A 25,120-nucleotide genomic window follows, 5' to 3' on the forward strand; every position below is an offset into this window, starting at 1 on the left:
CTTCACTTCAAGATCATTCTCTTGCGAAGTCCCTGGACTCTGTGTCAGAAACGACAGGGGTAGATCCTTAGCTGGAGCTAGCTCTATTGAAGTTACATCAGCTCCGTGGACTCTAGTGCCTGTAGTATAATGGTGCCACACAGCTCTACATTTTTTTCATACTGAACACAGACAATACCACCACCTGGCTTTCTAGGACATGCATGAACTGAAGACACCTAAGACTTGCTGGTGAGCTCAATTTTGGGGTGTATAAAGTGTATAGTTTTTTGCTAGGCCAGCCCTGACAGTACTTGGAGGAGAGGGTCAGCTCTAAATGACAGTAGGAACAACAGAGCATACTTTCCCCACTTACATGGGCCCTGATCCAACACAATTCCCACTTTGTTTGCGGAATTCTTTCCTGGCAATTTGTAGCTGGATTACAGCCCCTTTGCACCACTCAAGTGGTGCAGAGGGATCAAGTCTCATAAGAGAATGTGGCCCCCGATAACATGTGCTAGTCTCTCCAAGCATGGTTCTTTTCCCCAAGTCCAGCTCTTATCAACTTCTTTCCTTGTAATAGCTGATGGATAAACTTGTTTTACTAATACTTTTTGCTGTTTGTCTGGGTCAGAAGAAATTGAAGAACATACTGTTTGTTCTACCCTGCATTACCATGGCTGCTTATTATTACTGTTTTTTGTAAACTCTTTTTTCCTTTTCATCACGTGTCTTTGCCCTTGTACAGCAATATGGCATTTAGTATAAAATCATTATAATAATACATTGATAATTCTCAGCATAAGTGAGCATTTGTCAAGCTTCAATGCTGCACAAAAGAGATTTAGCCTGAGTGTACTATAAAGAAATATGTCTGTTTTGGAGTCTTATCTTTGCTTGTGTTTGTTTTCATGCAAGTCTTCTGTACCTTTTTCCAAGTTGTCCCGCATATGGGAGGAGCTCCCCCAAACATCTGCAAAACCTTCAAATCCCTCCTTTACTGTGATCCCTGCTAAAATGTTGGCAATGATTAGGCTGCTGATGATCTGAGACCAGGAATGCCTATCATGCTGATCACTATTGCCTTTGTTTTCTTGTGCTCCCACCATCTACCTTAATACATCTGTTGTCTCATATCTTAGATGGTCCGCTCTTTGGGGCAAGGACCGTCACTTTGTGACTTATTTCTACAGTGCCTAGTGCTGGTCTTCGTCTGTGACTGGGGCTCCTAGATGCTTCTGCAGTACAAATAAGTGAGTGTACGTGTATCTAGAGCAGTAGTGTATATTTTCCCAGAAAAAGGATGTGGCTGCTTAAAGCATTCAGAGTGAATCTTAAAGACAATTTTAGAGACATTTACTGCATGTCTGCTGTGAGTTGTCTGGAAGTTAATAAGCACGTGTAAAGAACAAATTTAATGAAACTCCATAATTTAAATTGATTGATTTTTTCTTGTTCCAATTTCCTTGTAACTGTATAATTCTGAGAGTCCAATGGACAACTTTTAGTGATTAAGGACTGAAGAATGTGCAGTTTATCAGACTAAATCCAAATAAAATCTGCTTCATAATGTGTCTGCTGCTTAATAATACAGGACTGGTATCTCTTCCTTTTGTGTTGATATGGAAAAGAGGAGAATGGCTGTTTACTTAGTAATTTCCTCTTGCATAACAAGAAGACATTCTAGGTTTATTTACTAAGCACGAATGGTTCACACGCTAATATATCTTAATGGTAAACTCTAGTTTGCATGGTAGCAACCTATTTCTTAACTGTTTACCCACACAATGTTTGGATGAAGACAAAGGGCTTGCTTTGTAGTTGTCTTTCAATTCAGATTGTTGCAATATTTTTCTGTGCAATCTACATAAAGTCCGAAATATATCAAAACCAATGTTCATGTTTTCTAAACTCTTCCTCCTGTGTTTGATTAATTGGCTCTTTACTGTGCTCCGCAAAAAACAGGTGAAAGAAAGACCCTGCTGTGATGTGATGGAAAACATTGTAATGCTAGAATGTGATCTGTTTATTGTGTATCTGGGCCCCGTAAAACAGCACAATAGGTTAATGACATAGATCTATTTATTTTGCATTAGTGCACACACCTCTATTTAACTTTAATGTACAGTATCTTGCAATATAACAATGGCATTACTATTCACGGCAGTAGAGACATTTGCATACTGACAATAAAGAAGGGAAAAACACTATTTCACTGAAAGGCAGAATTAGGAGCAGAAACAGCAAGTGTAAATTAAATGATTAGAATAATTCCTTCCAAACCATTCAGGATTTCTTTTCACTGGCAGGAGCTGCTAGTCCTTTTTTATACAGGAGGGAGAAAAACACTTCTCCTCCTGCATAGCTTGTTAAGTCTCCTTCCACCAACTAAGAGGTGCCTTTTGTCCTTTTCTGAAGCTTGGTGAGGATTCTGAGGTCTGGTTTGTTATGTGGGAGTAATACACGTTCTCCAGTGCTAAGCAAAGATGGAGATGAGAAGGGAGAAAATATGTGCCTTTTGTTTTGTGCTATAGAACAGAAGAATTGGTGAATCTTGCCCCTAGCTCCCTCTTGCTAGGCCAGCTGATGGATTTTTGTTATTGTTAAAGCATGTGGCATAATTCCTTTAGAATAAGAATATTGTGACATCTTTCTGTGATGAAAATAAAGTGTCAACTGTCTTGGTTAATTTTGGACACACAAGTCAGATGGCATACCATGAGTGTTCCCAGGAGGACCAGTATTCATGTTCATAAGTTGAACACTCTTGTTTCTATGAATATTCTTTAATAATTCCTTCAAGTGTTCCATTTCTACAGGTGTATTTCTGGTGAACTTATTCTCTAGAATGGCTGTGGAAACTCAACACGCAAAGGCCACACACACAACTGAACTAAATTCAGTGTTTTGTTTGAATGAATTTATTTTGCAGCTATTGACCCATCTTTAATTCTCTGTCAGTGGTGCCTCTCTAGAAAGCAATTATGTGTATGTCTCCACAACTTAAACTAGTCAAATAGTTCAGCACAAATGCTGTATGAGCCCTTCCACGTTCAGTATGAAATTGCTCACGCCGGTTTGTAGGTCTGCTGGAAATGGAAGTGGGGCTAGATATGATCTCTGATATTACAACAGAACTCTAGGTCTTGAGAAAGAAAACTCCTCATGTAAAACTGTTATCTGCCAAGCGTTTTAATAATAGTCCACAGTAATTATGGAAGATAATGTACTGGGCTGGTGCCTTACAGATTCAGAAACTGGAGAAAAGATTATCCTTCACCTCTCTGTTCCCCTGAAGTCATGGCGCTGTTGAGAAAATGCACATGAGCCACCACTGCCCTAAACCATCCTCAAAGGTCTATCTTCTCCCTTCCACTGGTGGCTCTTGCTGCTTTAATGATAAGCCTATATATTTGGCAGTCAGTTGTGAGCTGCCCTATGCAACTGTGCAAAGTGAGGAAAGGGGAATATGGAGCTTCCTTACTCCCCTTCATTGGACCACTCACATTGTGGGTTACAACATGATGATGGGACAGCACCATCTCTGGGGCTGCTATTCCCCTTCCTGTACCGATAGGTACCACCTGATTTCTGGCCTCCTGCAGCATGCCAGCCAGCACAGCTAAATTGACACGAAGGTGGACGTAGGATGTACCAGGAATTTGGCTGGTTCAGTTTACTTCCCCCATGGAGCAAGAGGAAATTTGAGACTAAATTAGGACTCTGAATTCATGTGATCCAAGCTCTGCTCCTGAGACAGTGCCCTTACATGCTGCCCCATATTTGCCAACTGAGCGCATATGGATGTATGCGTGGGCATGTCTGTACTTTTTGTGCAAATACGTGTAATGCAGATGAAATATCAATGTCTTCATGAGTAAATGCTCCTCCCTCAACCCTTCTGCAAACAAAGAACAGTCACCCTGATGTTCGCTAAGCAAATAAAAAGACTATGAATTTGTGGATAGTCAGACATGTTTGCAAGTTTATTTTGCTATTACTTTCCCAGTGTTTTTGGCTCCTGTGGTCTATCCCTGGCCTCCCTTTGCATTAGTGTACTGTACCATGCACAACCCAAAATCTGTTAGAAAGGAGCCACTCCTGTAATCATTTTTTAATACTGGCCAGTAAAGGATTTGTGCTGAGGAGTGTGTAAGGGTGTGCTAAAGCTAATCTTGCTCATATTGAATCATCTTGTATGATTCTTCTCTACAGATATGTTAGTAATTCTTTACCCATGAGAATTCCTTTCATTTTGTTCTGAAATGAAAACATGTAGCTGCAGAGTTGATTTGGATTATATTGATTAAAATTTATTTTCCTCCAGTAAAGTCAAAGTGAGTTTTCTCACAATATTAATTCTATCATGATGTTGAGGTTTCATGTCAGATGACTGCAGGGGAAAAGGCAGCTCAAATGGGTCCAATGTTAAAGCCCAATATGCCTAAACATATTTCTCTGCTCCAACCCCCTAAATATATAGAGGCGCTTTTGTTCCTTCTGAACAGTTTTAGAGAGGTAGTATATTTCTTCAAAAAATAAAATTGGCGAAAGCCCTAAACTGGACTCCCTTCATTTTATAAGAGGGGAGGCTGTGTATTTCATTAGCTGCATTATTTTCAGTGATGGGCAAGTCTCAAGCTTTCATTGGACCGCACAAACCTCTAGAACCTGACACTTCTACCTGGCATACCCACAGCAACATTTCTCATGCTGTGTTGGCACCAATAAGTACAGAGGGATACAAAAATCAGAGAGAGAGAAGTTAACTGACCAATAACCTAAAAAAATTATCTTAGGTTTTTATGTTAATACAAAATTTGGATGAAGTCTGGGGCTTATTCCTTGTTTCACTCTTCTTTATTTCTAGGTTTTACAACATTACCGGGTATAGATGAGGTATACTGGGACATTTTGAAAGATTTCTAAAATGTTTCTGTTATAAGTTCTTTTCTTGCCAAACTCTGTAGGGTTGGGACTCGTAGCAGTAGGGCAACCTAGTGTTACATGTGGAGTGATATGAAATATAGACTTAAATTAAAAATGAAAACAACTCCCTACAGTCTCTCAAACAATGTTACAATATGTTTCTCTGTAAACTAGCTATACAGCACACATGATGGCATGATATGTTGAAAATCGGTGGGGAATTGTTTGGGGTGGTCTGCCCAACTTGCTCTGGAGTTGCCTCTCATAAGTAATGTGTCCAGCTCAAATCCATGCCAATAAAACGGTAATGCCACACCAAAGTCTCACGTTGTATAATATCCTGTATAATCTTAGACTGATGTGATGGGATGTAAACCTCACACATAAACAAAAAGTTAACAGGAGTCTTTGAGCTCAATTAACCCACATTGCTCCACCTGGAGGGTGGGTCAGGCTTGATTTATTGTCCGAACCAGCTGGAAAGGAGCTGGATCAGCTTCAAAAAGGAAGGAAGTGAAAGCTACAGGGAAAGGTCCAGGAGAGGGACCCAGGACAGAGAGAGGCCCAGGAGGCAGTGGGATAGAATCTTTTCACTCTGGGGAAGGAACCACTGGGAAACTGTAGGAGAGGAGCTAGCCCTGGTGGTAGGCCTGGAAAAGGGCAGGGTTTTTAATACCTCTGACAGAGGTGAGTTCACTTTGGTGTAACAAGTCAAAATTTCTTCCTAAGGATCACAGTGGTTCTGGGTCATGTGCCAGCTACCGTACCTCACAGACACAGCAAGTCTGGCCACCAGATAAGGGGAACCACTGATTGTTTCATTCAGCAATGGGCACACGCAACAGCGTCAAATCAAACCCATACAGCACTGACAGAGCTCTACCACCAACTGTACTTTGCTACTTAAACCATCTGGAAGTCACGCTTCATACATCTGACCTTTGCATGGATGTGAAATTAACAACAACAAATCTTTGAGAAAAGGCAAGCGCAAAGGTGGGGTGTCTTAAACTCACAAAATGTGTCTTCTGCCTTATCTTCTAACAAAGAAACACCTTCCTTAGAGGCCACAACTTTGTTTCCTTGCTTTTGCTGATTTCAGCAAGATTATTGGTGACCCATGCTTTTGTAATCTAGTGAAGTGTGAATTTATGAAATGCAGCACCTGATGCTTTAAGTAGCAAAGTACTATAGCACCGTTGGTGGGAGAGCTGCTGAAAGAGGTAATAATGCCTATTGGCATTAGTTACCAGTTTTCTCCAGCTGTGCTGCCCACATTCACCACAGTGCTAGGAATAACTGCTTTGTTTCCTCTTGGGCAATAAAACCTGATTTAAAAAGGAAGCCATGAACTGTATGTAGTATGTGATACCGAAAAGTAACTGTTGTTAAAGGAATTAGTGGATGGAAAGCTGCCGAAGGCTGTAGCACTATATAAAATTAGAGTGGAAATAGTAGCTGTAGACATTATTTTATTTTCAGTGGTTCAGGACAGGAAATCCACATAGAGTTTAAAGTTGTAGGATGCTGGTGATTTGCAAGGAAAAGAAAATAGATTTTTTTGGCAAACGTACAGTATTTCTGACACACAAGAGGGATAGGAGAGGGTGGTGATTGTTTTCAAACCACCTCACTTCTAAGGTGGGTAACTGGTTCGTCATACCAGTTAAGCTAAAATTTGTTCTATAACAAGATGTAGAAATACTTCCTCTTTGAATATTGCCTGTAAAAGTTTAATCACTCACCTGCCGGAGGGTTAGCTTTGCAACCATTTCATGACAATTGTTACTTCATTGCTGCTGTTACCATCTTCAAACAAATCTGTTAATATCTCTTGGCTGTGCTTTGCAGAGCAGATGCACAAAAGGAAAGCTGGCACACTAGCTGCATGCCTCATAGGTTGCAGATCTACTATTCTCTTCCATATAACTGATTTCTAAGGAGGGCAATAAAACATTTGTTCAGAGGGTTTGGGGTTTTTACGTTGGGGAACTGCTCAGATTACATTCTTCTGACTTTAATTTACAGGATGCCAGCTAGCACAAAGAAAACAGTGTATTTCTGACACATTGGAGAATGTGAATCTCCTCCACATTTGTGTTTCCCCAGTCTCAGGTTTTACTGGGATTGAATTGGCCCCCAGCAGAACATAGAGTAATCTCTCCAGGGTTACTCCAATTTTGACCAGCTGCCCACAGCCCTAAGGGGACATCCCATCAGGCAAAGATATCTGAAGCTCAGTGGAGTTTTGGCTATGCCCAATTTCCTTTGCCCACAACTCTACATAAGATGAGTAATGCTGTTAGAATCTGATCCTATATGGTTTTCCTCTGTAGTCCATGCAGGTTACAATATGCTTACTTGACGCAATAAAAGATACTGTATACATACTCACATTAGTTCATTGGAAGTTATCACATTATTTAACTTGTTCACTTTGGTTTCTAAGGTTTTTATGGCTTCAAACACTTTGTGTTGCAGAAGTTCTGCATCCTGGGGCATGTTACGAATTACACCTTGTAGGACACACACACAAGTGCTACGAATTACACCTGGTAGGACACGCACACAAGTGCTACGAATTACACCTGGTAGGACACACACACAAGTGCTACGAATTACACCTGGTAGGACACGCACACAAGTGCTACGAATTACACCTGGTAGGACACGCACACAAGTGCTACGAATTACACCTGGTAGGACACGCACACAAGTGCTACGAATTACACCTTGTAGGACACGCACACAAGTGCTACGAATTACACCTGGTAGGACACGCACACAAGTGCTACGAATTATACCTGATAGGTCACGCACAGTTCGAATCTAGGCTGAGGCACAGAAACAAAGTCCACAACTGCAGAGTTCCCAAAAGACACTAAGTTTATTACGCTCGAGCGTGGTGCCCCCCTGCTAGCCAGGAGGGGACCCTGAATGCAGATTATACAAAGGTTATATACCTTTTAGCAAAGCATGTTGCCCTCGTGCATCGGAAACCTTAGCCAATAAACAAACCCTTGTCTTATCTACCACCTATCCCTGCTTGGTGCATTCCTCGTGCTATACCAGTATGTTAATTTCACAGCATGGTCCTAAAGCCATGCATCAGTAACTTTTATTATCAGGATGGGAGGCCTCACATCAAGGCCAAGAGACAGGGAGTTAGAGACTGACAAAAACCAGATACTGGGAGTCAAGGCAGGCTGGAGACAAGGAGGAGGATTTTCACAGGGATTCAATATCTAAGGATTACTCCTCCTGGTGTATGATGTGCTGGCATTTAAACAATGGTGGGCCCCAAACCAAAATGGAGTCACATGTGCTAACTTTTCCTTAACAGTCCTCCCTTTTTTTTTTTGTACGTCAGTAAGCTATATCAGGGCTGAGTAACCGTGCTGCAGGGTTAGCAACTGCCGACAGCACATACTGCAGCATTGTAGGCATACAAAAAATAACGCAAAAACAATAACAGTCAAAAAAAGTAAATACAAAATACGCCGTCCCCAAGTCCCCACATCCGGTAGCCATGAGGTGAGCCAGTCCCAGACCTTCTGGAATCTGGCGTTGGTAGTGTCGAGGCTGATGTGGTGGAATAGGGCTGCCTGTTGCTTGAGGATGTGGATGTTAGTTTCTATCCTATGGTGCTGATTTACAAATACACAACAGCTTGAATTGACCAGAGCACAAACCCCGCCCTGATTTGCAAGGAGATAATCCAGGGCTAGGCAGTTTTGCAATGTAGTTTGGGATAGCTGGGTGACTTCAATTTGAAGGGCAGAGAGAGCATCTGCAGTAGCATTTGCCATTAGTTACAAAGCAGCTGAAATGTTAACTATAGCTTTTTCCAGCTCGCTTACTCCCAACCATGGTAGAAACCAACGCACAAAGGAGTGAAAGCCTTTGGGCCGATAAGAAAGGGGGTTTAAAGGAATACTTTGTCGGTCCCTCCATACTAGATTGCGGATCTCTCCCCGGGTCAGGTTCTGGTGTACTGTCACGGCGGGTACTATAGCCCCTAAGGTACATGTACCACACCATCCTGCTGGGAGAACCTTATAGGCTGTGTGATTGCATAACCAATACCAGCCAGACCCCTCGGGGACCGCCACGGGGTCCTGGAGTAGGTAGAGGGGCCTCCCGCACCAGAGCTGATTTGGATGGTGTCCTTGCACCCTACAAAATTCCCTACAAAAACTGTATTTTCTATGCCCTTACGTTGTGACACACATAAAGCATAATTACTCTGGGCCACCATATCAATAGACCATATTTGGATTGTAACATTCCAGTTAAATGTAGTGTTTGCCCATAGCTTAGCTTGGAGTGTTCGATTAAGGGGGATAGGTACCCCTACCAACGGGACGCCCTGACCTAAATATGTGGGGGTACGAATACAAATCCAACACTGCGTTCGATTTACACCCTGTTTGATAGCACGGGTTAAATTCAAGAAGCTATTGCCCTCCCATCCTTGTACTGGACTTGGGAATAGGGAGAGAACCCCTCCCAGGCAAACCATACCAATGTCGACATCCCCCCCTGTACTATACAAAAAACACTACCCCCAATGTAAGTCCAATAAACAGGAACACAAAAAGTCCTGGTGGGCTGTGAAGGTCCCAGTAGCTGGAAAGCTTAGTCCATGGGTTGGTCGTGGTGTTCATTCGTGAAGTGGCTCATCCAATGGCTTGTCAGGGTCAGGTGGGGGTCCCAACGCCAACTTAACATAGCTATGATGGATCCAGGAACCTTTACCTGCAAAGGAGTGGTGGCAGATGGTGGGAGTAATGTTCATGGCTGTAAGGCGTTTTTGGTATTTATACTTGCCTACAAGCACAGTTCCAGCCTCTGGAATAAACCCACCCCACCACTTTACTTCACATTCCCAAGAATACATTCCGCAACTTTCTCCCTGCCAATGTACAATGCTCCGTCTTTGCCATCAAGGCCAATTCTCAGTGTCTTTTGCAGTCAGGAATTTTTGGATTTTGGTGGTTTTAGCAGAGCAGGCGTTCCTTCTCTCTTGGAACAGTCATGGTTTTGCATTATACAGGGGAGAGGTTACTAGCACGTCACCCTGTAGTGCTTTGGTTTCTTTAGCAAATACTGAATGCAGGTTAGCTTTGTCAGTGGACAAGGGAGAGGTTACTAGCACTTCACCTTGTTGTTTTTTTTTTGTTTGTTTGTTTGGTTTTTTTTGCTGTTTAAAAGGAGGAAAGAAAAAAAAAAAAAACCCAGAAGGAGGGACAGGCTGATCAGTAGTCGAAGTGAAGTCACCTCGAGGTGGAGGGGTCTTTTTGCAGTAAGAAGCATGGGTCTAGGCAGTCAGTCCTTGGCACTTCACAGCGGTGTTGGTAGTTAGCAGGACTTAATAAGGGCCTTTTCAACATGGGGCCAGAGTAGTATTTTGTCGAGGGACCTTTATGTAGACCCAGTCACCTGGTTTTAACAAATGGCAGGTTTGCTCAGGATTCTTGAAGCAGGACTTCTTTTACCTGTAAATACAGAGACCTAACACATTTCATTAATGTCTGGCACTGTGTTGCAGATTTCACAGCTGTTTGGGCACATTTAAGCCCCCCTCTTTCTTGGCTGTTAGTCAAATCCTAGCTGTGAGTAGTGTCCTTGGGCAGGCCAGTGTCTTATCTTTGGACCGAGCCTGCCAAGCCTGCCAGCTACAGCGTTGAATTAGCTCGTCCTCCGTTTTATTTTATTTTTTTTTTTTTTTTTTTCCCTTCTTGGCTTTTATTAACCTGCAAAGGAAACTTTCACTTTTTACTTATACATTTTTGTTTAAAAAGGAACACATGTACATTGCCCATTATACAGCACTTTAGTCTTATTGTATAATGTATGCCACGTATACCCTTCTAGGAAAATGACTTTATTACAGAGCTTTGGAGCAACAAGCCAGGACAAGCACACCCACTTTTGAGGAGTCCACTTGGTACAATTTCTGGTGCCCAATAGCCTTTTTTCCCTCCCCAGCCCTCTGGCTAGAAATGTGAGGTAGCCAGAAGGATCTCATGTATAATATGGGGAGTGGGTTAACCTTTGATGTCCTTGCTTCCAAAGACTGTTGGTGTGCAAATTTTAACAACAATTTTTTTAATTAAAAGATCTGGCCAATGAATTTTTTTTTATTATTATTTTTTTTTTTTTTTTACTTAAGCAAATGTATTAAACTTTAGTATATCACATTTTTTTTATATTATCCAAACACTTTGTATTGCAAGTTGAATAAAACAAGTATCTGCATTTTGATTTAACCCTTCTATTTAGTTTTAAACTAAACTGTCCTATGAAAAATTAAACAGCAATTTTGGCCACAAGACAAACACCACAAGACAGGACATAGAACACAGAACAGAATTTCTATTGTGCCAGTAAATTCATGAGATGTTGAATTGCTTTTCAGCTGGCATCAGTTTTCTCTGATTTTCTGAAAGACAAAAATAAAACACAGATCTACCCCTTTTGGGCAGTCAGTCATTGCTTAAAATATTTCCTTTTTATACAAATACCCTTGTTAATTGCAGGCAAAACAGGGGAATTACCCATATTTTCTTGTATTTGTTTTATACGCAGCCCAGGTTTCAGTGGCCTCTACCTTATTAGTTAGGTAATTTACATTAAAATAAATGCTTTCCGGCTTGCTTTTGCATCCACAGGTTAAAGATTCTTACTTTAAAAAGGGCACAATAAACTTTACCAGACTTTTGATTGCCTTTTACTTTTAACTCCTGCTGTCAAACACACAGCGACCTGAAAAGGAAGACACCACCTATTGTAGCCTCTTGGAACCTAATACGATATTAATTAAGTAGCACTGTATAATTGCATTTCTTTGGAAAAGGGCCCATTTTTTTTCCAAAATGGCTGCAAAGAAACCAAGCATTTTTTTTTTTTTTTTTCTTTTCAGTATTTTACAAAGTTTAACTGTTTAATTCTTTCCAGCAACTAAAGAGTTAACTTTTTACTTTTTTTTTTTTTAAAATTACTTGCTTATTTTTCAAAACGACACCCAATTACTTAGATTTTACCATTTTAAGTATTATTCCGGGATTTACGTTTTTCATTCCTGTAATTATTTACTTTTCTTTTTCACTATGACCTTTAAGTTTTCAACCTGTTTTCCAATCTCTCTATCTGTTGCCTGCCCGCTTGGGCCCGATCCTTTTTTTTTCTCTGAACTGTCCCTTCCATGAGCACCAGCTTTGTTTCACTACCAAATTAACAAGGAGGGTGGGCTTCTTAACTAGCCCCCAGCCCTCCTGGTCTCTTTTTTAAAATATTTTTACTTACAAGGGCTACCCGAGTCCTCCCCACATGAGGCTTGTCACCTGGACAGAAAGCACAGCTAATTGGCAAGCAAGGAGGTGACGGGCATAAGTCAGAAAGCCGAGGGTAAGCTGGAGGAGGGGCAGAAGCAGGCATAGCACAGAGCGGGGCTGGAGACCCCTGAGATGAATAAGAAAAGGAGGAGAAAAGAGGATGTCCTTTTGCATGCGCATAAGCCCAGTTGTCCCATACATACCAATAATCCATCTGGGCTGCAGCTTTGTCCTCCAGCCTCCTTTTAAGCACTGTTAATGTATCCCCAGCAAAGGACCCATCCGGTGGCCATTCAACAGATGTTTGAGTTGTTAGTGCTGGCCACTCAACCTTACATAAAATAACAGCTTTTTTTCTGCCTAACCCATGGGTGCCAGAAATATTCCCCCAATTCTTGAGAATTTCAGCCAAAGGGGTCCCCTTACTTACACTCTGCCCAGAACCTATAACGGGCTACCAAAAGAACACAAAATGTGCCACCTTATCGCCTAAGCGACGGCTCACACCCCCCCTCCTCGGAGTTCTCAAAGGTGAACTCACCCTGTGCCGGCTGGAGCTGTCCGAGAGGAGGAGTGTAGTCTCGCTTATTGGGGCGAGCCTAGAGTCCCTTCGTGGTCGCCAAAACTGTTACGAATTACACCTTGTAGGACACACACACAAGTGCTACGAATTACACCTGGTAGGACACGCACACAAGTGCTACGAATTACACCTGGTAGGACACACACACAAGTGCTACGAATTACACCTGGTAGGACACGCACACAAGTGCTACGAATTACACCTGGTAGGACACGCACACAAGTGCTACGAATTACACCTGGTAGGACACGCACACAAGTGCTACGAATTACACCTTGTAGGACACGCACACAAGTGCTACGAATTACACCTGGTAGGACACGCACACAAGTGCTACGAATTATACCTGATAGGTCACGCACAGTTCGAATCTAGGCTGAGGCACAGAAACAAAGTCCACAACTGCAGAGTTCCCAAAAGACACTAAGTTTATTACGCTCGAGCGTGGTGCCCCCCTGCTAGCCAGGAGGGGACCCTGAATGCAGATTATACAAAGGTTATATACCTTTTAGCAAAGCATGTTGCCCTCGTGCATCGGAAACCTTAGCCAATAAACAAACCCTTGTCTTATCTACCACCTATCCCTGCTTGGTGCATTCCTCGTGCTATACCAGTATGTTAATTTCACAGCATGGTCCTAAAGCCATGCATCAGTAACTTTTATTATCAGGATGGGAGGCCTCACATCAAGGCCAAGAGACAGGGAGTTAGAGACTGACAAAAACCAGATACTGGGAGTCAAGGCAGGCTGGAGACAAGGAGGAGGATTTTCACAGGGATTCAATATCTAAGGATTACTCCTCCTGGTGTATGATGTGCTGGCATTTAAACAATGGTGGGCCCCAAACCAAAATGGAGTCACATGTGCTAACTTTTCCTTAACAGGCACAGGAGGGGATTAATATGCCATGTTATACATCTCTGCATAAATCTTTATGGCAAGTCAAAACTGATTTACTTTACAATTGTGGTTATACCCCAAAGTTTGATTGAAAAATCCTGTAGTTCTCAGTTTTGCTGTCCTTATTTGCCCTACTGAAACACAGAAATAAGATCTCATCTCATTGGGACCAATTTTCTTTAGCACATTTAAGAAGTGCAGAGGTTTCAATGATTTAATAACTATATTTCACTGCTTAACAAGAGAAACACTAATATTTCTCTGCTTGTTACAAGTGTCCCTCTCCTGGTGCTCTATTAACTATAGATTAGCTTATCTGAAAGCTATCTTGTTTTGACACTTTATAGGTCTTTTCTATTCTCTTGAGCTACTCTGTAGAACTTGCTCTCATTTTCTAAGGCGGAGAGCTTAAATTTCAGACAATGTTTTTAAAATAAAACTATATCATTAAATTACTTTTGGTCAAGTAGACTGGGGCTTTCAAAGAGGCCAGTGGGAATGAGGTACCCAATTCCCATTGACTTTCAATCAGAGTTGGGTGCCTGACTCCCATGGAGGCCACTTGGAAAATCCCAACCCTAAAGGATCAGATCAACAACCTGGGCTTGAGGGGATTGATCCAACTTTTGTTGATATCTGTGGGAGTTGGATCATTTTCCTTTAATATTGCCCCACACATTGGCTCAGATTTTCTGTCCTATCATATGGAACTTGCTCTTTGTCCATTGCCCCTCTTCTTTGCTACACTGTGTACCAAATGGGAGCTTTCTTTTTTCAATGCAAGGCTGTTTTATGAGTACACACAATGGCTTTTTATGGAAAAAAACAAATAGCGTATTGGACGACAAAGGGGATTTTTCATCTTTGTTGCAAAGTCATGTAGAGTCATTGGTTTAATGTCATGAACTCATTGCAGTTGAATGGGCATTTACCAGAGGGAGTTTTTCTGGTCATGTGCCCATTGCTAGGGAAACTGACTATATGTACATTCTAGATCTTTTCTTGAAGAGAACTGGAAGTCCTGATCTTTGGTTTGGAGTGGAAGTGAAGTTCTAGACTTGTCTGAGTGGGCTGAAGTGCTGATCATTTGCTTCAACTTTTTATCACAGTTCTGTTTTCAGTTTTGTTCTCACAGTTCTACATCAAGCTTTTTCTTCTTAATCACTCAGGGAAATCAGTGTCTATAATGATTGCAGTCTCCCACCATCAAACTAACTGAGATATTGTCAATTCAATGGTCTGACTTTACTGCAGGAACTTAAAAATGCAATGGCTTCTGAGGCATTGAGCTCTTTTTAAAACATCCAGCTATGCATGACACCTAACATCAATGGCAAGAAAACATGCTGAAAGTGCTATCATAGGCTAGTTGAAACATGCATGTCACATTTCAGTAGGTAAAAGATTAAAGTTTCTCTTTGCGATAACAGTAAGATTGTTATGAATAAAATGTCAATTAATATTAGAATTAAAACTTGAATCCAGACTTTGATGAGGTTCTTTTTGGATGATTTGATTTTCATTTTTGCATATGCCCTTTTGTGCCTTGGTTCTTTCAAGACACAAACCATAATGCTGTTGCCCCCTCAAGATCCCCCCCCTCCCAAATTGCTAGCTTGCAATTTGTAACCACGACCTCATGCAGAAACATCAGAACTCTTTCACTTGTTCTTGTTCACTTGGCCAGTTTTGTAGATTCAGGTAGTTTGGATTAGTGTCTAAACTATTTATTTGAACTGAACCTGAACTTTTAGGCTGAGATTTTCAAAGCTGCCTCCTCTAATTTTATTGGGAATGGAGCACCTAAATCTGCTAGTCAGCTTTGAAAATACAAGCAAAAGTCCTGTGTGTTGTACCCATTAATATTTTGTGAGTCTCACTGGTGGGTGCTTTGTGTCCCTCGTGGAAAGTGTGACGTTCCTACATATATTTTATACATTGTTTCAATATCTATTCTTTGCGATTGGTTGTGGCTGCCAGCTGTTTCCCTGCAGCCTTCTCAGGAATGGGAGGGCTTTCCTCGACTGGTCCCTTTTTAAAAAAAAATATTCCTTTGCTGTTGCCACTAAACTTTATGGAAGCCATAAAATATCTTTTGGCTCTGACGTGAAACACAAGGAAAATGTTTGCACAATGAACATCAGACATTGTCAGTGTTAATGTGTAATGTCTGTTGGCAGAGCTGTCTAAAGATTTTTTTGGCAGCCAAATGTTACTTCTATTTCACTCAGAATTCACATCTGTCACGGGATAGGAAGAATAACAGGTTATATTAATATCAGCTACAGGCTGTTTCATTTCTTTTCTTTTCTTTTCTTCCTCCCCCCCCCAGACCCCTCCCCCCCACTAGTGCTTTCTTTTTGGTAACCACTGGTGACAATTTGGTGAACAAGTTCTTTTCAAGCCTTCCCTAATTGATGGAGAAATGTAGATGCTGAGATAATTCTACAAAAAACTCTTCTGGACATAAAACTATTGTGAAGAATTATCAGTAGGCATCTTGAAAGTTTACATATGATTGATCTTAAATGCATCAGAAAAAAATTGAAAAGATGTCTTTTCAGTAAGCCAAGTGCTGCAGTTAGACTTCACCAGTTTCTAATATATTATATAATTAATACTCAAGATGACAATCTCCAAATCTAGGAACAATTTTTAGAAATATACTGTGAATAAAAGCCCCTAAGGAAAATACATATAAAGACTAATTGGTAACACGTATTAGAATTGCCATCCAGTATCTAATAAGACAGTCCCTGCTTAAAAACCAAAAATGACATATGGCAAAAAAAGAGAAAGCAAGATCAAATGATACATTTTTAATGTCTTTATCATTTCTCTCCTTAATGTCTCACTTTGTGAGAATACAATATTGCTAACCAAAACTAAAAATAGTATAATAGTACAGCTACGTGTTCTATTTTCATGAGGAGACAAACATTCAAAAAAAATTGTAAGTTTGAAACCATTTTTAAAAAAAATATATAAAATGACATAGAAATTCCACCCAGGACTTTCCAATGAATGGAGGAGTTAGCATGTAGATGCCTAGATATAAAACTAGTCTTGATTCCTTATGACGCAGTATTTACAGACAAAATAGAAATACTTTTGACATAAAAAGTCATTGCGGGATGTCGCTGTTTCATGACCACAAGAGCAAACTATATCTAAATCATACTGCCAGATATAAAGAATAACCTGAGTGTGGCAAGTGTTGACAGCTGCCACCATGCTTAACTCTTGATCCAGTGCTTTAGGAAAATAGCTTAATATCACTTGGAAGAGGCCTCAAGAAGCTTCAAGTCCAGCCCCCTTATTGACACAGCACCGAGTAAACAGAGACCTTCCCTTCTCTAACCTGTTTCTAAAAACCTCCAAGACCAGGATTCCACAACCTTCCTGGAAAGCCTATTCCAGGAGCTTAACTCCCTGTATAGCTAGAGAGTTTTTTCCCCTCTAATATCTAATCTAAATCTCCCTTGCTGCAGATTCAGCCCATTGCTTCTTGTTCTACCTTCAGTGGACATGGAGGACAATTGATCTCCATCCTCTTTATAACAGCCCTTCACATATTTGAAGGCTGTTACCAGGTCCCCCTTCAGTCTTGGTTTCTCAAGACTAAACATGTCAATTTTTTAAACCTTTCCTCGGAGGTCAGATTGTCTAAACCTTTTATCATTTTTGTTGCTCTCCTCTGGACTCTTTCAAATTTGTCCACACCTTTCCAAAAGTGTGGCACTCAAAACTGGATACAGTATTCCAGTTGAGTCCTCATCAGTGCCGAGTAGAGGGGGACAATTAGTTTCTGTGTCTTACTGTGACGGGATCAAGATTCACCACCGCTGGCGCCTCCCACTGGTTGTTCCAGGAATTAGCTCTGTCTGCTGCGGAGCGTCCTCAGTACGTGGTGCGTTGTCCGTTCTGCTGCCCTGGGACCCGCATTGCTCCCTGCTCGGTGGCGTCCACTTCAGGACACTGTCCTCTTGCAGTGCCCACTACTCCGGACTCACCCCCTTCTGGGGGGAATTAACAGCAGTCTTTGGGACTTGCACCTTTGTTCTTCTCCTTCGAAAATGAGATGTTTTGAGACGCTAAATTTCACTATTTCTAAAAAATGGCACTATTTAAAAAAAATTCTGTTGTCTAAAACTTGTCGTAAATTTTGTGTTAGTTGGGGGTACCTAGGGTGACCAGATGTCCCAATTTTGGGGGCTTTTTCTTATATAGGCACCTATTACCCCCCACTCCAGTCCCGATCTTTACATTTGCTATCTGGTCACCCTAGGGGAACCTAGGTACATTATACATGAAACTTACAGAACTAACAATCGACTTTGGAAATAATAACTTATGCTATCCTGAGAGGTATGACCAATAGGGAAATGGTTTCACACATCTGTTACAGCAGCTAAATTAGAGATCCAAATGCAAAATCAGGACTAGGGACTAGCAAGTGCATTTTTGATAATTCCTGGAGAATGTTAAGAAGATAAATCAATGGATGGATTCCTTTGATCCATAAATACAGATATTTTAACTGCGACAGATAAAATTTATAATAGTTTTCATGGTATTTAATTAACTGGGGGAGAGCACAATGGAATGGAAATAGTTTAAACTAAATGTTCCAGGAGAGCAGAGTACTTTGCAGCATGCTTGTCCCTGGAAATAAGTTTTTATTAAAATAGTAATGAAAAAAACCAGTTGACTTGCCAGTGTTATTTGCAAGGAATGATAAGAAAAGATTATTGTTCTCTCAGTTTTTTGTCTAAATTGATTCAATTTACAAGGCAATATATAAATAACAGTAATTGGCAAAGTACTACAACGTTAGTGTACTATGGACCGGATCCAAAGCACACTGAAATCAATGCTAGTCTTTCCACTGATTTCAGTAGGTTTTGGATCAGACTGTGTATGAGGATCTGTTTATCTTCCTTATCACCCATCTCTGGGAGAGAAGCATCAGATATGCAATGGGTCAGATTCGGTAACCCTTACTCATGTTGAGTAATACCTTAATTCACATATAATTCCACAGAACTCAATGGGACTACCCGTAGATTAGGGTGCTACTCAACATGGGTAACAGAATCTGAACCCATGAAGGTAGAAATGGACCTGTGCTGCAAAATTCTCAACCAGGTCCGGATGTTGAACCTCTCAAAGTTTAGGGGTGTTTAGAGCTGAGATTCGTCTCAGACCATTTTAAAAATGTAGTAAGGACCAGTCATGAAATGTAGATCTAGACCCAGTTTTGGATTCTGAAGCTTCAAAAAATGGGGATGTTCAGATCCACAGTTTTGTTTTGGAGTCTGTTCTTCTAAGAAATCTAAAGTTCCAAAGCATGATGAAATTTGTGTGCATCTTGAGGTATGTGGTGTGTGTGTGTTTGTAAGAAACATTAAGGTAGGAAGTGGGGTAATATAGCTTGTGTTTCTTGATTTGTAAATGTATTGTGTGTATAGTGGGTTTGGTGAAGACCCACTAAATCAATGGCAGAGCGCTCTCCAGTGGACGCTGGTATTCCAGCTCCCTGAGAAGAGTAAGGTAAGTCGACTGGAGAGCATCTCCCATCAACACAGTGCAGTGAGGACATGGCAGTACATCGACTTAAGCTACATCGACTCCAGCTACATTATTCATGTAGCTGGAGCAGCATAACTTAGGTCGACTTACCCCGGTAGTGAAGACAAGTCTAGAGTAATGAAGCTAATTGTTTGCTAGGTGGTAATCATCACAAATGACCGTTCAGTAGGCTATTGGAGATTCCATTAATGAGGGCAACAATAGGGCCAGAAAGTTATGGTCCATTCTGAGCACGGTAATGTGGCCAAGAAATGAGCTGGAATAATTCGGCTAACTAAGAAATGAATCTCTGATAGAAAAGAACACAAGCAGCTTGTGGTTTAGATATACTCTACGTGACCTGCAAGCAATGGAATTTTTTATATGCTCATGTATGATCTTAGAACTTTATTTTTACGTGTGTGTGAGGTGGTGCATACGCGTGTAACTGATATTGATAGACAGGCCTTAGCCAAATCCTCAGATTCATTTGCTGCTGAGCTTTGGCATGTTCAAAATCCAAATTTGACTTTTACAGTTTGAGCCCATTTCTAATATTTAGTCAGATTTATGACCAATGTGGTATTTTGGAGCTAACTCTTGTTCATAGTGTAGGCATTGTTCAGTCATCATTAAAGTATATAAAACTTATGCATTTATCTTTTTAGCCTATAGACACTTAAGCCTCCATGTTCTTGGGGTTTTATTTATTTACTACTTTGCTGCTTGATAGATGGCAACACACAAAATGTTTCCTAACTGGGGATGTCTCATTAGTTTTTTCCTTTTAGTGTCATCTGTCATACAATAGCAGATACTGTGGAGTCTTCACACATTCATGTGACTGTATTGTATTTTTATTTATAATTATAAACTAGTTTCTTTTATGTTTGCACAGGGCAGGTGAGGTTAAATATAGGGGATAAACACTATCCCCAAAGAAAATGCAGTTGTATTCAAACCAGGGCTCTATCTTCTTGTGTCATTACAGCCCCACTGTTTTCTAAAAAGCAAGTGTGCTCTGTGATATAGAAGGTGGAGACTGGGAAGCTGGCTCTGCTAAGCCTTGCCTAATGCAAACTGCTTTAGTATGCACATCACATCATGCCAGCTATACTGCAGGGAGCAAGCAGTTATCGCACAAGCGTGCATCCTCAGAGCCAGGATAAACACTCCGTTACTCTCCCTCTAAACCGCTCTTCTGGGAGGGAGAGAAAATAAATAGAGAGAGAGAGAGAGAGAGAGGCATTTGAAATAACCTTTTTAAGGAGAAGGCAGCAACCAATAGAACCTTTTCCTATTTTTTTTCCACTTCTTACTAGAGAAATTCGTGTTATCTCAGCAATTAAGGAGAAGAGCCAGCATCTAGGGTTCCAGGCTGTGAGGGGAAGTAGCAACTTGTACCAGGTAGGAAGCCCTTTCAGCATCCTCTTTAATTCATGCTGCTCAGTTACTACAGTACTTGCTATGTTACAATACTGTGGCTGACTTCTGGAGACCTTGTGTCTGTTAGCCACCATTCCCTGAGTGAAAGGGACCGTGGGGAACCTTAATTGTCAATGACCTTCAGGGTATTTCTTGGAAAGGCACTAATACTTAGTGCTGTAAAGTAAGGCAATCTAGACTTCCATCTAACTGCTTAGATGTGTACATTGAGCATCAGGATGCAGCTGGTCAAAACTACAGCTGTTACCCATATATGAACCCATGTCACAAATGAGTAAAAATTAGCCATTTTATAATAACAGGAACAGCTGCTCTGCATATTTAGCAACACTGATGTACTACTGTCCCAAATACTTTCCCAAACTTAGTACCATAAATTCATTGTGTGCTTTAAAGTAAGCAAATAGGCTTTAGTGTATTCAGAGTTATTCCGACATTGAATGTACTATTACATTTTCATAGTCACTCATGCATATTTCATCAAGAGTTTTTATAAACTTTTCTGTTGCAGCTATGTCTTCTGTTGTGGATTGATACTCTGCCACTAAATAATGAACAATAAAAATAATTGGGAGCCTTGCATTGAACTGCTGGCAATACATAGTTTCCAGAATTACTTACTGAAAGGCTGTAAGAATACAGGAAGCCCTCTCCAAAGGTTGGGAGGAGGGTACGGAATGGGATGGAACACTGAGATTTTGGGATGCTCTTTTTTTCTGCCTTTATTCTCACCAATGTAAAAAAAACCCCAAAACCCTACTAACCTGATTTGAGATCCTTCTGTTCACAACTTTCTACCTGACATTTTATGTTTTTGTTGAATCAAATGAATTAACCTTTACTTGACATTCACATAACCTTTTCATGTTGCGATGGTCATGTGACTTAAGTTTCTTATTAAAAAACATGAATTTGACAGTAGGATATGCTTTTTTAAAAAATTCATGGCTATTAAATTTTCTCAGAGCCTAAGTTAGTCTGCAAGAGCTATCACGATGTTTCCCAAAAGAGTGGATTCTGTTAAAGTTTTGTTGTTTAATGCTAATTTTAAGTTACTGTTTTTTGAGTAGTCGTTGGGTCTTAGGCAAACTGTACAAGTCTTATCATGGCTTTGTCTGTAATATCAGACTCTTGTGACAGGTAAACTCTGTTAGGATAAAACAAAAATCTCTTCTGAAGGCAAAATAAGTGTGAGTAAGAATACCATGTCTCTGCTTTACCTTCCTATAACAGAGTTAGAAAACCTGTGTTCTTCAAAACATTCAGTGCTTTGGCCCACTAATTTCATAGATGTTCAGCACCAGTTAATATTAGGCATAATTCTGTGCCTAGGCTTCCGATGGCATCCACACTACCTTTTGCTTCTTTTGACTGCTTTATTTAATACCTAGAAAAATACCATCAGCATAAATATTTTCAGAAAGATGCATTGTGTTTTGTCTGCGGTGGGGAAAAATTCTATTGAAAGAAAATGAATGTACTTTGTATTATCTCTCTCTCTCTCTTAATATGCCAAAGAGTAAAAAAAAAAAAAAAAAATGTCCCAGGGGAAAACACAATGGTAATAATTTATAATTATGCCTGATAGTAAATCAATGCTATGGAATTTACAAATATTTGCATATTATTCAGCCCCAGTGAAGTCAATTAGGTCCAGTGAGCTCCCTGAATAGTCTCAGTTTAAGATCCCTGATGCCACTTGAGAGGAGTTTTATCCTCTGTGCCTTATTTTTGACTGAACTGTCACTTGTGGGACACAGAGAAGTCCAGCTTCTTGGAGATTTCGCTGTTGTTTAGAAGTACTTTGGTTTCAACCAGCCTGTTCTGATACACAGTTGGAAGGAAACCTGAGACAGAAAATTGACCACTGAAGTTCTGACTCCTTTGGTATGTGTTGCTGCTGGAGGAACATGATAAAGAAAGTAAAAACATGTCTTCCATTTTTATAGAGGTAAATATGTATGGGATGTCATGCTCAATGGAGTTATTAACTTAAGGGCATTGAGAAAAATAGCAAGAAACACAATGACATGTAGAAACGTCATCCATACAAATTGGGTGTAAAATTTTAAGCAAATACAAATTTTGTTTCTTATATGCAAGGTGTGCCTGCTTGTTTCTATAAAGATTCTAAGATTTCCTTAGGGAGACATTTGTCCCTGACATGACCCAGCAAAGTTAATGGAGTCAGTAAAAATTAACTTGGTTTATATAATTTTGTTTTTGTCTAACCATCTGAGTTACAAAGAGTCATTGATATGGCACATTTGCCATCTCTAAAAGGAGGGTGTGTTCAGGATGCTGGTTTTCTTTTCAACTCTGCTGCTGACTTGGTGTATCATTTAACTTTCTGTGTCTCAGTTTACCTATCTGTAAAATGAGTATTTGCCTATTTTTGCAGTGCTTGTGATGTTTAATGTTTGTAAAATGTTTAGATCCTTAGATGAATGGTGATATTTAAATTTTCAAAATGTTGCTAACATGCAATGCACATTAGACATTACAAAGACTGAAGCACCTTGTTTTAATTAATAAAGAAATGATATTTAAGTCAACTATTCATGTGGATTTCATCTTCTGTTACCCTCTTTAGACTTTGCAGGTTGACAACTTGCAGAAATATTGTTTTCCAGTGATTGAATTCCAGTATTTAAACCTTTTCCCCATTCCTGGTAGTACTAAATCTGTGCAATTTTTTTTTGTGTTTGTAACTTATGAATGTGACTTTAAAACAGTGTGTGTGTTGATTTTTACATTGATGGTAGTGTGTGCTACTGAAAGATGCTGGGTGAACATTGTCATCCTTGGAGGCTCAAATTCTTTATTCACTTATACAACAGGTTTCAGACATGCAAGCTTCTTCATATTTTCTGTCCACAGTGTTCCAACCCTGAGCTGCAAGAGACCATCTTTAGATAGTAAGGTTTGAATACGCATTGGGCTCTGCTAGCATGTGGACCTGTGTGCATCCTATTGCCTTTAATAAGACTCTTCATGAATGCAGGGGTACATGCTAGCAGATCTCTATACAGGCGAAAGGCCTTTAAGAGTAGTTCAATCTTTGTGGCCCACTCAGTCCCTGAATTTTCATCTTCGATTGTCACTGTTAGTACCCTTTGTTGTTGTTATATGGGCAACAGTCTACTCTGAATACAGCTGAAACCACTAATTAACTCATGTCCCCTGGTCCACCACACAGTTGTTACGCAGTAACCAATTTTGATCACTTCCTCACAGGGCTTTGTATGAGAGCTCTGAGCTATCCTCTCCTGTGCCTTGGGAGTGTGGCATTGAGCCCGATAGCACAGTTGCTGCTAAGGTGGGCATAGCATAGCATAAAGGTTATAACAACACAACGTATGAGCCACAAGGCTTTGGTATAAATAGGAATTCTTATGTGTCTCCCAAGTGGCCATTATCTCTTGATCTCACTTTAGATAGATTTTCGTAAGATCTTTGTTTTTGAAATCAAACTACTAAATGCACACCCTAATAGTGCATTCCTTGGCAAATGGATGAGTGATGATTCCATAACAATCCAATGTTGTGTGCTGGGAGGAAAAGGCCGTCCCTTTTTCTTTCTTTCTTTCTTTCTTTCTTTCTTTCTTGAACAACAGATATGTCCATGTTCAGAGGTATGTTCCTCCTAAAGTGACTATACAACAAAGAATATTGGTCTGGCTTTTCTTTAACCTTTCAGATGTTAAATAATAATTTTTCAAGATGGAAACTTGATCACCAATGACTCTCATATTTTGCTTTGTGTGTAGAATCAAGTTCAGAGTTAATATGGTAGCTGACTAATGCTGGGCTCTGTTGCCAACTTGAAAGAAATCAGCAAGTCACTTACCAGCACAACTTCGGAGATTTATTTAGCCAATAATCCCCAAGAAACCAATCATTACTAGCAATTAACTGCTGGTTTGTTAGTTCACTATGGACCATTAATGCTCTAACAAAGTGACTGTTAACTAAAGCAGCAGTAGCAAATTTTGAGGTGGCTATTGCTCTTACTCTGTTTGTCTTCTATGTGGCATATGTTCTCTTTTATCTGTCTTCCCTCGCCCCACTCACTTTGTTTAGCAGCTAGAGGGTAGTTAACAACTGAATTTTGCCCAATTAATGCTTCTTCAGTTGGGGAAAAAACAGTGGCATCCAGGCTGGATTTGCAATATATATATATATTTGAAAATAATAAATATTAGCCTGCAGTGTGTACCCTGGACCTGTACCTCTGTATCTTCTTATAACATTTTCTACGTGATGCAATTAGTCAGAGATTATTTCTGATCGTTTTATTGCTTAAATGAAATTGTAATACTGAATCCAAACAGAGTGAAAGAGTATGCAACCAGACAATCCCAAATGTTG

The sequence above is a fragment of the Eretmochelys imbricata genome, chromosome 9 (genome assembly GCF_965152235.1).
Source record: "Eretmochelys imbricata isolate rEreImb1 chromosome 9, rEreImb1.hap1, whole genome shotgun sequence".
In the NCBI taxonomy this organism is placed as follows: Eukaryota; Metazoa; Chordata; order Testudines; family Cheloniidae; genus Eretmochelys; species Eretmochelys imbricata.